This window comes from Leopardus geoffroyi, chromosome C3, assembly GCF_018350155.1.
Source record: "Leopardus geoffroyi isolate Oge1 chromosome C3, O.geoffroyi_Oge1_pat1.0, whole genome shotgun sequence".
In the NCBI taxonomy this organism is placed as follows: domain Eukaryota; kingdom Metazoa; phylum Chordata; class Mammalia; order Carnivora; family Felidae; genus Leopardus; species Leopardus geoffroyi.
The window spans coordinates 81,602,763-81,616,393 of record NC_059338.1 but is presented as its reverse complement, the minus strand read 5'-3'; the positions used below and the strand labels follow the sequence as shown (position 1 = coordinate 81,616,393).

Genomic DNA, 13,631 nt, shown 5'->3' with positions numbered 1-13,631 from the left:
TGTGTTAGTGCTCCTGACGTGTCAAGCATGCCACTTAACATTTCTATTCTCCATCTCGATGTTTTCTCTCCACGGTGCTTTTTCTCCTCCAATTAAACACATAAGCCTTTCAGGGCAGCTACCCCAGAGAGAAACAAAACTAGAAACACATCGTTCACTGTGCCCAGCCGCCCTCGTTCAGGGGCCCTGACTCCACGCTCCCTTGGTCTGGAGCTCTGGTGTCCAGTGCTTTTAACTCCTTGATGCATGGTAGGTGCTTCAGTACGTGCTTGTTGATCGAGTACTAAAAATGCGATTACCTGCATGTAAGCTGCACAGTGTGCGTTAAAATTTAAAGCTCCAACCGGTCCTTTCCTTCGACTACCTGTTGCTCCCCTTTCTGCGTACTCGCTCCCCGTTAGCTGACACGTATTGAGGGAGGTGAAATTATTTTTTTATGTCTGTCAAAAACATAGCACAGATGGTGAAAAAACTAAATCTATTGCTGAAAAGACCACAAAAAATGACTTCTGAATTATCCGTATTTGGGATTTTCTTCCTCCCTTTCTTCCCTGATGATGTTAATTAAATTTGACTAAATCTGATTGTTTTATCAAACGATCTTGCACTTGCTAATTTTTTGCTTATGATCCACAATAATTTTTAAAAGACCATGTGTACCTCACTCTGAAGGGGGGTTATATTTGCATGCAGACACTGAGAGTTATAAATGTACTACTTGATTTTATTCTCTTTGATTTACATTTCATTTACTGGGTAGTTCACTGCATCCCTCGAGTCTGCCTATATTCAGACTTCTCATTTTGATCATAACATGGGGTTGGTTAGCTGGATTTGGAGTCAAGAATCTGTTTTTATAATCCAACCAAGGGAAACACTATTATCTTATTTTGAAAGTAGGTAATTGTGAACATCTTAGCTCACGGAATATCTTTTAAGCGTGGAATAGAATTTTGAAGCTGTGACTGGCAAACCTCCTCATTAGGATGGATAGTTGTAGGTGTTTATAATATTTCGGTAATAACTAAAGGGTTTGTGATAGCATTCTAAATTCGAGAATGCATATGCCAGGAGCAAACTGAGTTATAAATTTAAATTGTGAACATTTCTTAAATTAATTCTATGTCAGAAACTGGAGACAACTTTTGAGGGAGGAAGCGGCTTACTGCGCAAACGTGATGTCTCTCAGGTGTTATTTTAATCCTAAAGCTTTAAAAAAATCTATTTTGTAGTTTTGGAAAGGCAGCTTACTATAGTAGAGGGAGCAGGCATTTTGAAGCCAGAAATACCTGGCTTCAGGTCCAGCATCATCGCTTTGTGACTTTGGCCTCGCGTTTCTGTTTCCGAGTCTTGTGGTCTCCTCGTTGGCAGATTAGAGCACGGGAGCTGGACGATGCAGGTGCTCACCTCTGTTCCTCCTACCTCACAAGGCCGGTAGAAGATGAAATGAGAATTGGAAGGGAAACATTTAAATCGCTGAGCACTACACCTATGTGTACGTAACGTCTCTCCCATGGAGGGGTGGAGAAGAACAGGAGCTCAGCCAGGAGCCACAAGGGCTGTGCCCAGGGTATGACTCTCTCCATGCTCTGTGTAGTCGAGTGGCATGGTCAGGAAGATCTACACTTGGATGCATCTGGAAAGTGTGGACACCACAGTCACAAGGGGGGGGGGGGGAGTGGAAAAACTCTACATCAACAGACACTGCCTCTACAGGAAGCAAGTAAGAACAGATTCTGCGGGGTGCCTGGGTGGCTCAGTGGGTTAAGCGTCCCACTTCAGCTCAGGTCATGATCTCAAGGGGTTCATGGGTTCGAGCCCTGTGTTGGGCTCTGTGCTGACAACTCAGAGCCTGGAGCCTGCTTCAGATTCTGTGTCTCCCTCTCTCTCTGCCCCTCCCCTGCTCATGCTGTCTCTGTCTCTCAAAAATAAATAAATGCAAGGAAAAAAATTTTTTTTTAAAAAAAGAACAGATTCTGGTTCCTCCAAAAGCTGACTTTAACACCTGTCGATGTGAAGATGTGCTGCCACATGAACTCATGGCCAGAACCACAAGAATGGAAGACGTGACCAAGTCAACTTCCTTGGTGTAGCTGAAAATCTCACACTCCAGTACTCCACAGGGGCCTCCCGACATACTTGCAAGGTGTTAACACGAGGGCCACCCCAAGGCTCCCAGACAACAATGAAACAGGAGCTTTTTCCTAAATTGTAATATCCCAACTATCCGCTTTCTTTTTTTTTTTTTTTTCAAGTTTATTTATTTTTTTGGGGCAGAGAGAGACAGAGCATGAACGGGGGAGGGGCAGAGAGAGAGGGAGACACAGAATCGGAAACAGGCTCCAGGCTCTGAGCCATCAGCCCAGAGCCTGGCGTGGGGCTTGAACTCCCGGACCCCGAGATCGTGACCTGGCTGAAGTCGGACGCTTAACCGACTGCGCCACCCAGGCGCCCCCTGTCCGCTTTCTATAGTGGGAGCATCCCAGGCCTGCCATCTAATAGCCGTAAGGACCCAGCATACTCTCCCTATAATTTCTCTACCTCAGTTTCCCCACCTGCAAAAAATCTGAGGATAATAATATCTGTCATATCGGGGTTTGGGGGGAGGAGAATGTTGGAATGATTACGTGGAAGAATAAATATGAAAGGACTTTATAAACTCTAATTCTCTACAAGTAAGAGAAATAACTTATTATAGGCTCAACCGATAGTATTATGGAACAGAAAATTATCAAGAGGAAGCAGATTCAATGCACTAATTAAAATTTCAAAGACCGTTTTAATTAAACAAGACAGATTAGCCTATGCAAACAACCACTTATTTTTAATAGCGCAAAACCACCTCTTGACCTCTCCTTGACCCCAAGAGTCATCAAGCAAATACTAGGACAGGGGGGTGAAGAGTGTACAACTTCATGGTGATGAATGTGTCATGAAGTGAATTAAACCACAAAGGCAATTAAGTCATAAAAGCGGCAGTGATAGAACTAGACACAAGGTTCAGAGGATCATCTGTGAAAAGATTTCATTAGCTAAACCACAAAGTCCTGCTGAAAAGCACACCAGCAATCTAGTTAAAAATGGGTCACTTTATTTATAGATTCCATCACCAAATCACATATTCCTTGGTTTAAAAAAAACATGTCTCTGAAAACTTTCTATGAACGGGTAGGTTAAACAGAGCAGCTGCAGGCCCGTTAGAGGAAATAAGGAAATAATCTGTTTAAATTCTGCCCACACTCAAAATTTTCTTAATGGGCTCAACGCAGAAACTATCCCAGATACATATGAGCTTTACTATAAATAAATTTCACGCAATGTCAACACAGTGCGTAGATTACATTTTACTACAGAACACACTGTTCTCATTTGGGGCTACAGACTAACTGTAGGGGGACAGCGTTTCCTCCCTGAGGTTCCTGTTTGGGTTCATTGTGAAGGTGGCTTATCTGTTAGACTCAGCAGGGGCTGCTACTGTCAGGGAGGAGAGTCCTTCTGTGAAGATACAGCCTTGGGCAGGCTGTCGGGAACCTGTGCAAAGGGGGAAAACTGCAGATCTGGGGAATGAAACACTTTTGCTACTCAGAGACGAGTGCAGGACACCAAAATGCCAGCGGTGGTGAATGGAGTGCTGGGGTCGGGGGTGATTTTTCAAATTCTCTTGCTTCTGTTTTCCCAATGGTCATATTTTGTAAAATTAAGGAAAAATATCCATTTAGATGGAAACTTTGGAACGTGCAGACAACCTAACATTGCTAAGATAGCAATGGCCAGTTCTATCCTAGAGCCAATCTCTATGGACCCTGTGTTCTCTCTCTTCCAAGTCTTTTTTCAGTGCATGTGCATTTCTTTTCATTTGTTAAACCATTATTTTAAAAGGGCAAAATAAGCAATTTCTGTTAAAGGTTACTTACAATTTCAGAAAGCAATGCTATGAGGCCAGGCTATCGTAAGTCAAATTAGATTAAAATTCTATTTTCAAAGTATAAAACAAACAACTCCAGCTAACAATGGGAAGTTTTTAAAACAGTAGTAATTTAAACATGGCCCCAAAGGATTTGCTATTATTTATATATCCTCTAATGGAAGTGATCTGAACCGAGCCTGGAATGTCTATGTGCAAGTACATCCTTGCTGATTATTCCCCTTATGTCACTCAAAATGAATACCGTCCACTGTAAAGATGGAAGTGACGTCTAAGGGAGTTGGCCACCATCACTGCAGATCCCTGAAGCCAAGCCCCAGGCCCGGGACACAGACAGTGCCTTTGAAAGGGAGCGTGAATACGACCGAGACCAAAAGGAAATTGCATGACAGAAGATGACATAAACAGAAGATGACATCATTAAAAGGAGGAAGAGAAAGAAAATATTTGGACTTCTGGTTCAAAAAGCAATACTGCAGGGCACCTCGGTGGCTCAGTCACTTAAGTGTAAGACTTCTCCATGAAGTCATGATCTCACAGTTCGTGAGCTTGAGCTCCACATTGGGGTCTGTGCGAACAGCTCAGAGCCTGGAGCCTGCTTCGGAGTCTGTGTCATCCTTTCTCTGCCCCCCTTCTGCTCATGCTCTCTCAAAAATAAATGCTAAAAAAAAGCAACACTACAAGCTGCACCAGCTCCCAGAGGCCCTGACTTTGAACCTGAACATCCTCTGTGTGGGGACCTTTCCAGTCCTAAGGATACAAGTCGTCTTAGGTGGATCGTGAGGCGGTGTTTCGGTCTAGGAGGTCCCGTGTATACATGGATAGAGGTTTAAGGGCAGACAAAAGGGACCCTGTGAAGCACTCGCCAGTCCCTTTAAAAGATATCGCTGCATTCACGTTTCCAAGAGACCGGTACATGTAAAACACCCGGCACGGGTGCTGGCACCTGGCAATGCCACCCACCAGTAAGCGGCGGTGAGTATCAAGTATAAGTCTGTGCCTGTATCTATCTGTACGTCGTGGCCTACCCAGAAAGCACGGGTTCCTCACCTACCAGGATGACACTACTGATCACCTCAGACCTGCTCTTCTGACTCCTCTTCTGACTGCTTCTTCTTAGCCACGGGGCTCAAGTCGTTCCCCAAGCCCTACGCCATTCCAGCCACCTTCCTGGGGCTACTCGGTAACAGAATTAGAGAACACAACACAATCATGTCACACAGAGTTAGAATGAAAGAAAATGACATGTCTGTCTCTTTTTTTTTTTTTTTTTGATTTTTATTTATTTTTTAATTTACATCCAAGTTAGCGTATTGTGCAATAATGATTTCAGGAGTAGTATCCAAAGGGTTTTTTTCCAGTGATTTTCTTTTAATGTTTACTTATTTTTGAGAGAGAGAGAGCATGCAAGACGGTGAGCAAGGGGCAGAGGGAGACACAGAGACTCCCAAGCAGGTTCCATGTCACCAGTACAGAGCCCAATGGAGGGCTCAATCCAATGAACTGCAAGATCATGACCTGAGGTGAGATCAAGAGTCGGACACTTAACTGGCTGAGCCACCCAGGAGCCCCATGACTTTCTTAATCTGCACCAGTTATATAAACCTCAGGCATCGGCTTAGCCTTGCTAAGCCTTAGTTTCCTCATCTACAAAGTGGAGTTAACAGTGGCACCTATTAACTTGTTGTGGAGTGAGGATTAGATGAAAACAAGTCCAAAGTGCTCAGCACGGTGGCTGGTACAAAGAAAGTGCCCAATAAAAGGTAGGCGTTACTTGGGGCGCCTGGGTGGCTCAGTCGGTTGGGCGTCCGACTTCAGCTCAGGTCATGATCTTGCAGTTTGTGGGTTCGGGCCCTGCATCGGGCTCTGTGCTGACAGCTCGGAGCCTGGAGCCTGCTGCGGATTCTGTGTCTCCTTCTCTCTGCCCGCCCCCCCCCCCCACCTTGTGCTCTGTCTCTCTGTCTCTCAAAAATAAATGAATGTTTAAAAAAAGAAAAGAAAAGGTAGACATTACTGTAGCTCAGGCAGCCTCATGAACACCTTGCTCCCTAGGGGCTTAAAATTACCATGCTAGGAAAATACAGATCTGCGAACAGGATGGAAACCAGGTGACCGAGGTGGATCCCTAGAAGAAGTATGAGGGCCATCTTCATTCCCACTCCGGGCAGATGTCTCCTTCCTTGCAAGAGTACCCTCTGGTGTAACGCCCTGCCTTTCTCCCGCTCCCACACTCACTTGACCCCGCAGGAGACAAAGTAGCCGGCAAGGAGAGAGGAGACGCTGAGCACCACAGGGCTCGGTCACACCCTCGCACCTCCCTCTTGGGGGTGAGCCGGTGCCTTTCTGCCCAGCGAGCGAGTCTTCCATTCCTGCAGCTCAGCACCAGGACACCCACCCACCGGCCCACAGACAGAAGCCAGGCCGACCAGCATGGGCTGCACCAGGAACGAAGGTGGCCTACCTGGCTTCCATTAGCCTCATTTTATGACGTAGCCCCAAACATACGCAGGGGAGAATGGACTTACTGGGCCCCCTCCAGTTCCAGCAAATGTTTCTTCCCTTTCTCATGGTTTGTGAGATTAATTTTCTCACACTGATACTGAAAAATCACAACAAAAACAAATGTTCTAGCTCACAGACATTTTTGCAGTTTTGATTTTTTACCTCTAAACTGGGTATCAGTTACTTACAAGGAACCCTGAAGCCAAAGATCGAGAATTAACAAGGGGAAGCATGAGCTTACAAACACTCAGCTTCCCAGACACTTTTACCTTCTTTCTTGGTTGTGTGTGCGTGTGTGTGTGTGCGCTCACATGAGTGTAAGAATTAAACAAGAGTTCCAGAATGTAGGCAGAGGAAAAAGTCAGTCCAGTCTCCTAACTCTGTGGATGAGAAAACTACTCCAGAGAGGTTAAACAGGGTATTGTAGGTCACGGAGCTGGGCCAGGACAGAAAAGCGTGAACAACTGGCCCAATCCCCTAAGTTTGCATATGAAGAGGCAGGCCCAGCAAAGTGGACAAACTTCTCTTTCTATGCTTCTGGGGCTATAAAGGGTTGTTATTCTGTCTTCAAATGTTCTGGGATGCTAACACCACTTGCCAAAATGCATCACCCTTCAAATGGCATGGGTCAAGTTCAGATGACTTAAGGACACTGGCCTCTGCTGCTAGACCTCCGTGACTCTGAGTAGGTACCAGGACCTTTTCAGTCCTTGTGGAAAAAGAAACGGCTTCTTTTCCTTGGCAAGAATCCATAGATGTTAATTACTGGAGACACCTTGGCCAATCCAGTTTTGCCACTGTATAGTGTGGCACCTTAATTCAACGACAGATCTTGAGGAAGTCCCTTCTTCTCTCAGGGCCTCAGGGACTTGATTAAGTGATCATTAAAGCTCCTTCTTTGAAATAACAATACTTTATTATATTCGGAAAGCAATGGTATTCACTCTAGTACAATGTTACATCTGTACATCAATGTCTAACTCAAATTCTACAGTGAAATATGCCTTGCTCTTTTTGACTTTGGTGTAGGTTGAACTGGTCTGTTTTTACCTTTATTTCATAAACATAAAGATATGAACTTGGTTGGTCCCGGACAGCCACACAATCGAATGATACTGCCTAAATGTGCCCATGTGCCCATGTGCATGTATCCTTAGCCAGCAACTCAATCTGTACGTTCCAGATTCCTGCTACATCCCTTGTCTACCCAAAAGCACTATCCTGGGCATACGTGTCACGGCAATAACTAGTTTGCAGTTCTGGACCAGTGTACCCAAAACAAACTGGGAGTCACTCCAAGCAAGTAGCTATCACAGGTATGGAATGCCAGTATGAATCCAAAGTAAGAATAAAGTCTTTGTTAATTAAACAGAAGATTACAGACAGTAAAACTAACACCGTGGGGTAAGAAAACAGCATATCGGAACAGCACTCACCTAAAGTTAAATGATCAGATGATGTCTCTCACACTTCCCTGTATTTTGTTCCTCCTGAAAGTTGCTAACCCAAAAGACACATTAGATTAAAAAACCTGGCCTCTCTCACACCTGAAATGACAGGTCAGTTATAGCATCTGAGAGAGGAAGGGAGGGAATGAGAAGGAACACACCAGGCACTTTAGCCTCTAGATGCAAGTAAACAACATCAGGTCCTCAGGAAGGCAACACTTTCGCCCCACCCCTCCCCCCCTCCCAACAAAGACAAACTTGAAGCTGATTCTAAATCAGACCTCCTACTCTGTTTTCAGGACATTCTAGGAGCAGTGGAACCCATTAAACACCACAGGGATGCAATCAGCAAAAATCCCAGCAAAGAATATTGGGAAACTGTATGAGACAAATGAATAGCTGCTTTAGCAAATAAATTAAGGGAAAAAAGGTGGGGGTGGGGGTGGGCAAAGGACACATCTAAACAGACTGTAGGGCTCTTATTTGAATGCAGACCTGAACAAACCAACATTCGAGACCAATGAAGAAATATAAACACTGAATATTTAATGGTATTAGGGAATTAAGTTTTTAAGTGTGAAAATAATATTGTGGGTTTTTAAAGATTTTATTTACTTTGCGAGGGGGCATGAGTGGGAGAGGGGGAGAGAGAGAGAGGGAGAGGGGGGAGAGGGAGAGAGAGGGAGAGAGGAGGAGAGAGAGGAGAGAGAGAAGGAGAGAGAAGAGAAAGAGGAAGGGGGGTGGAGAATCCCAAGCAGGCTCTGCGCTGTCAGCACAGAACCCGAACCAGAGGCAGGGCTCAATCTCACCAACCGAGAGATCATGACCTCAGCTGAAATCAAGAATTGGGTGCTTAACCGACTGAGCCACCCAGTTGCCCCATGATTTTTTTTTTTTTTTTTTTTTTAAATTAAAAGAGCCCTTATCTTTTAGAGATACAACCTGAACTACACCATCAGTGAAATGGTGTGCATGGGACCTGCAGAATAATCTGGTGGGGACTATCCCACCCAGGAAACTAAACTGGTGGGACAGTAATGAAACAAGAGTGGCCATAAATAATTGGTTACTGTTGAAGTTGGGTGCCGAATACAAGGGGGCTCATCATCCCCTCTGTCTTTCCTATATTTGGACGTTTTCCAGAATAAAAAGTTGTTCTGAAAAAATTATAGTCATAGGTGCAGATATACGAGTTCTGCTAAAACCATAAAGGGGGAAAAACCAAGAAACTCCTAGGCCATTATAAAAACATATGGACAAATCCGCAAAATGAGGATACAGATAAGAGAAATGTGGCCTCTCCCACAGAATTCATTTTCTTTCTTCCTTTTCCTTTCCCCTCTCCTTTCCTTCCTCCGTTCTATATTTTTGAACATTTAGCTCTGGGGCTCCTAGGTAGCCCAGTTGGTTGTGCGCCTGACTCTTGAATTCAGTTCAGGTCATAATCTCCCGGTTTGTGAGCACAAGACCCACGCCGGTCTCTGCACAGACAGCACGGAGCTTGCTAGGGATTCCCTGTCTCCGTCCCTCCCTGGTTTGCGTGCGCACTTTCTCTCAAAATAAATAAAAACATTTTTAAACATTCAGCTCTTTGCAGTTTCTAGGCTTTAAGAGTCAATCCTCCTAAATAGTCTGGTGAGCCTAATACAGTGACTGCTTCCCAAGTGGAATAAGCTCTTGAATTTCTGCTTTGCTTACTTCTGTAGCCCTCAGAGTGGTGCCTGGACCAGCAATGTGAGCATCACCTGGGTGCTTGTTGGAAATGCTAGTTCTCAAGCCCTATCCCAGACCTCCTGACTCAGAAGCTCTGGGGGTGGGGGCCCGCAGAGTGTTCTAATAGGACTTGCAGGTGATTCTGATGCACACCAACGTTTGGGAAGCACTGGCATATTCCATCTATTTGAAAAAGGCCTTTCTTTCAAGTTAAAATTGGATGGACCTGGAATGAGAATCACCAACTTACAAAGAAGTGAACTGAGGTGGGGGGCAGGGCTGAGTACCATGCAGGTGCCAAGCTGACAATGGAGGCAGCCTCCAGATCAATTCTAAGTAAACCTGGTGGGTCCCCATAATAAAATCCAGCCTTCACACCCATCCATTGCCACCTTCAACAAAAATGAAATGAAGTAACTTTAAAATGAAAAATGTTAAAAGGTCCTCTGCCTTTCTTCACCTTTGCTGCCCTGCTCTCAATGAGATCACATATACATTTAACCCTCCTTCCAAATCCCCTTGCCTTAGAAAGGAAATTGCTATTTTCCTCTGCCCCACTGGCCTGGAGAAGAACCCGGTTTCAGAGTAACACCTTCATGGCAATTTACTGCAGGTTATCTGCAGAGTAGCCGTGGCCTGTGGTCTTCTCAAGTGACAGTTATATTGCCCAACTGATGGGGCTGCCATTTGAAAACGGGAACCTCTGTGAGGTGGCAGAACACATAGGTCCTCGCAGAAGACCAGAGGTTTCAGTTAGAGAAAAAAAAAATTAACATCACTGCCTAAAACCATCGGCCCCAGAATATCCAAAGCTTATGAATCTTTACCTTAAACACCATCTACTTTCTGAGTAAAATAAACAACTCGAGACTCAACGCTATCAGCTCTGGACATTTAATAGTCCCCATAGAGGGCAGGGGGCAGGGATCCGCCAAAGGGACGACGGCTCTCTCTGCACTTACTGCCACCTCTTCGCCGCACCCGCTTCAGCACAGCCCCGCGGACTGCTGGCTTCCCTCGCACTCGCTTTCTGCGGTCCACCCCTAGGTTGGCAGGCAGCCCACCAACCCCTAAGGCAGTGTGACAGGAAGTCCATTTGGCAATAAAAGTACTGCCTATAAATGAGCATCATCAATGAAGGGCTAGAGTGAGTCACCCTCAATGGCGTCTCAAATTGGTCAGAAAAGGCCAGTGTTCAGAAAAGAGTCATTTGCAAAGCGATGTCTCCGGGTCAAACAGGTAAGTTTGCTCCCCACACTCAAACTCCACGCCCTCGCTGTACTGAGTGTGCAAGGCGTTCAGATTTTGACAACCTTGACTTGATTTTTTTAACCTGCATGTCCCTTAAAAAAAGTTTTTTTAACGTTTTTTATTTTTGAGAGAGAGAGAGAGAGAGAGAGAGACACACACACACACACACACACACACACACACACACACACACCGAGTGGAAGCGGGGAGGAATACAGAGAGAGGGAGACACAGAATCTGAAGCAGGCTTCAGGCTCCGAGCTGTCAGCACAGAGCCCGACACGGAGCTCGAACTCACGGACTGTGCAATCATGACCTCAGCCGAAGTCAGATGCTTCACCGACTGAGCCTCCCAGGTGCCCTTCCGTGTCACTTTTTAGGAGGCTCTCCAAACACTTCCAAAAGATAAAGTGGAAGAGAAAGTGCAAGGAGATGGAACATTTGCGAAGCTCCAGCTATATCGCCAGGCCTGGTGCTGAGCTCTAATTTATTTAATCTTTGCAATACTCTGCAGTGGCAATCATGATCCCCAGTTTACAGATGAGACAACTGAGGTTGGCAGGGGTAAACAATGGCCTGGCAACTACCTGTTTCTACCCTAATTGTGCAATGGCAAGGCAGAGGGCTGCAAATATTAAGCGGTATGCCCAGGGTAACAGAGCTAATACCCATGCGAGGAACCACACACACACAGGCCTGCACAGAACCAGGGCCGGGCCAGCTTTCTGAGCTACAGCATACCACGCTTGCTGTGACATCAGTGAGGCCGGGACCTGCGCAAACCGATCCAATCAGAATGGAATTGCATAGAGCAAAACAGTCTCAACACTGGAAATGTGCTCTGCACATTGCCAACCAAAGGGAGCTGGGCCACAGATGATACCAAACGCGAACAATCAAAGGCTGGTTTAGATGTGGTCAGATATGCAGACAAATGTTTCAGCCACAGCAGATCAACTAAGCAGATTCTGTTCAGGCCAAGAACTAACATCCTCTTGCTTACTCTGAACTTGTACACTTGAGAACGAGAGACAGACCACCTGGGTTCAAACCCAGGTCTTCCACAAGCTGGCTGGGTGACCTCTGAGGCTAGGCTTCTGACTGGAAACAAGTAATAAGTTACGTCTACCTCCAACACAGTTTCTTTATGAGAATCAGAGGAGCAAATGTGTGAAGAATGTCTATAAACCATAAAGCACAACACAAATGGAAAGAATATTATATCTCAGCTGGACAGGTAGAGAGTTTTATAGGGAAGCGCTGAGCAGCCCCTAATCATGCTAGAGGCCCAAGGAGGTCATTCCAGGATTTTAAAAAAGCAGCAATAAAAACCAAAAAATGCCTGTGAATAATCCACAAGATGGCTACTCCCTTTGCATATAAGCAAGACAGATCATGTAAAATAATTATCATGCCTTGTCCGGGATCTGAGTTGAGATCTGGAAACAGAAAAGTCAAACTGGGTCGCATGAGGTAAGAGCCAGGAACTGGGGTTTAAGGCAGGGCGGCAAGTCTCAAAACCAAACTGCCCACAAATCACGTTCATAATGGAGACAGCTGCATACAAGTGGGAAGATGAATCCTACAAGGTGAGCAGAGCCCAAGCAAGAGGCTCTTCCTCTCCTTTCTCTACGAGGAGAGGCCACTCTAGGTGAAGTCAAGCTCACTGACAGGTCACCCTGTGCTCCCCAGTCCCATGTTCCCATGAAGTCCACAAGGAAACGCGTCCAGCAGCAGGGCTCCCACTTCCCAAGTCCGGCGGGACAGAGAGACATGCCTCTTGCCAACAGTTGGCCTACCAGAATGGAGTTTTCAACAGTCTCCTCCTTTGAGGTTCATACAACCACCTCTTCCTCCTGGGCTCCAGGTCACTAATCTTTCAATGACTCGGCCATCTGACTGCATCCCAACATCATTCTTGGCAATGTCACTGTCCACATGGGGAACATTCAACCCTGACTTCCCCCAGTTCTCTACTGCACTGACCTTTGTCTCCTCTCCACCTCAAGGCCCTTTCTGATGAAGCCTTGAGACAGACACTGCTGCCTGTCTGCCCCAACACACATTCTCCTCTTCTCCAGAGTATCAGGGTCCCAGTTTTTAGCAGGATATTTTGCCACTGAGCATAAAAGAATCCATTTCCCAATCTTTCTTGCAGCCAGATTAGCCAGTATGTTGTAGTGTTGTGTGGGTTATGGAAGAGGATGGATTCATTTGAGGGCTCAATTTTGTCTTTCTTAGTCTCTACATCTCAGAAGTGACAGCCGGAGCTCCAAGCATCTATCTTGAGCTAAGATGTGACCTTGTGGACAAAATCCATGTGCTGAGGAAGGTGGGGTTGAAAAAGAAGCCTGAACCCCTGATTCCAGGCCTATGTCCAAACTCTTTTTAGGTGAGAGAGAAATAAATGATCATATGGAAGTCTCTTTTTTCCCCCTGTGTAATATGCAGATCAACCTTATCCCAACTATTACAGGCCAATGAACAACTAATGGCAAACAGTGAAACGGACAGGTGAGTGGTCTCCAACATGACTATTCATTAAGAAGGGTCAAAAGATAACAAAGACCAACATTTCCTCACCTTTGCCAGGATACCCTACTGAATATTCCAGGCCCTACCATCATCTGGTACATTACATACCTTGAGATTTAATCCTATTTTGCCTTTAATTTCACATTTCTCACTTTTTCTTTTAAATCTCCATAGTCGTCTATACTTTAACATTTTAGGAAAAGTACCATAAATATGTTAAAGAGAAAAAAAATCGATCTTGAAAAATGTGCACAAAC

At 45.3% G+C, this 13,631-nt stretch overlaps 1 protein-coding gene and 1 long non-coding RNA gene across 9 annotated transcripts in view; one reads left to right on the top strand and one right to left on the bottom strand.

Moving 5' to 3' along the window:
* The window catches only part of ASAP1 (ArfGAP with SH3 domain, ankyrin repeat and PH domain 1), a 347,132-nt gene that overhangs the window by 217,730 nt on the left and 115,771 nt on the right, over window positions 1-13,631 (bottom strand). The gene's annotated exons all lie outside the window — the stretch shown is intronic.
* Window positions 7,668-13,260, top strand: LOC123585449. The gene is made up of 2 exons (XR_006706169.1): window positions 7,668-7,743; window positions 13,081-13,260. It is a non-coding gene; the product is annotated as an uncharacterized LOC123585449 (long non-coding RNA).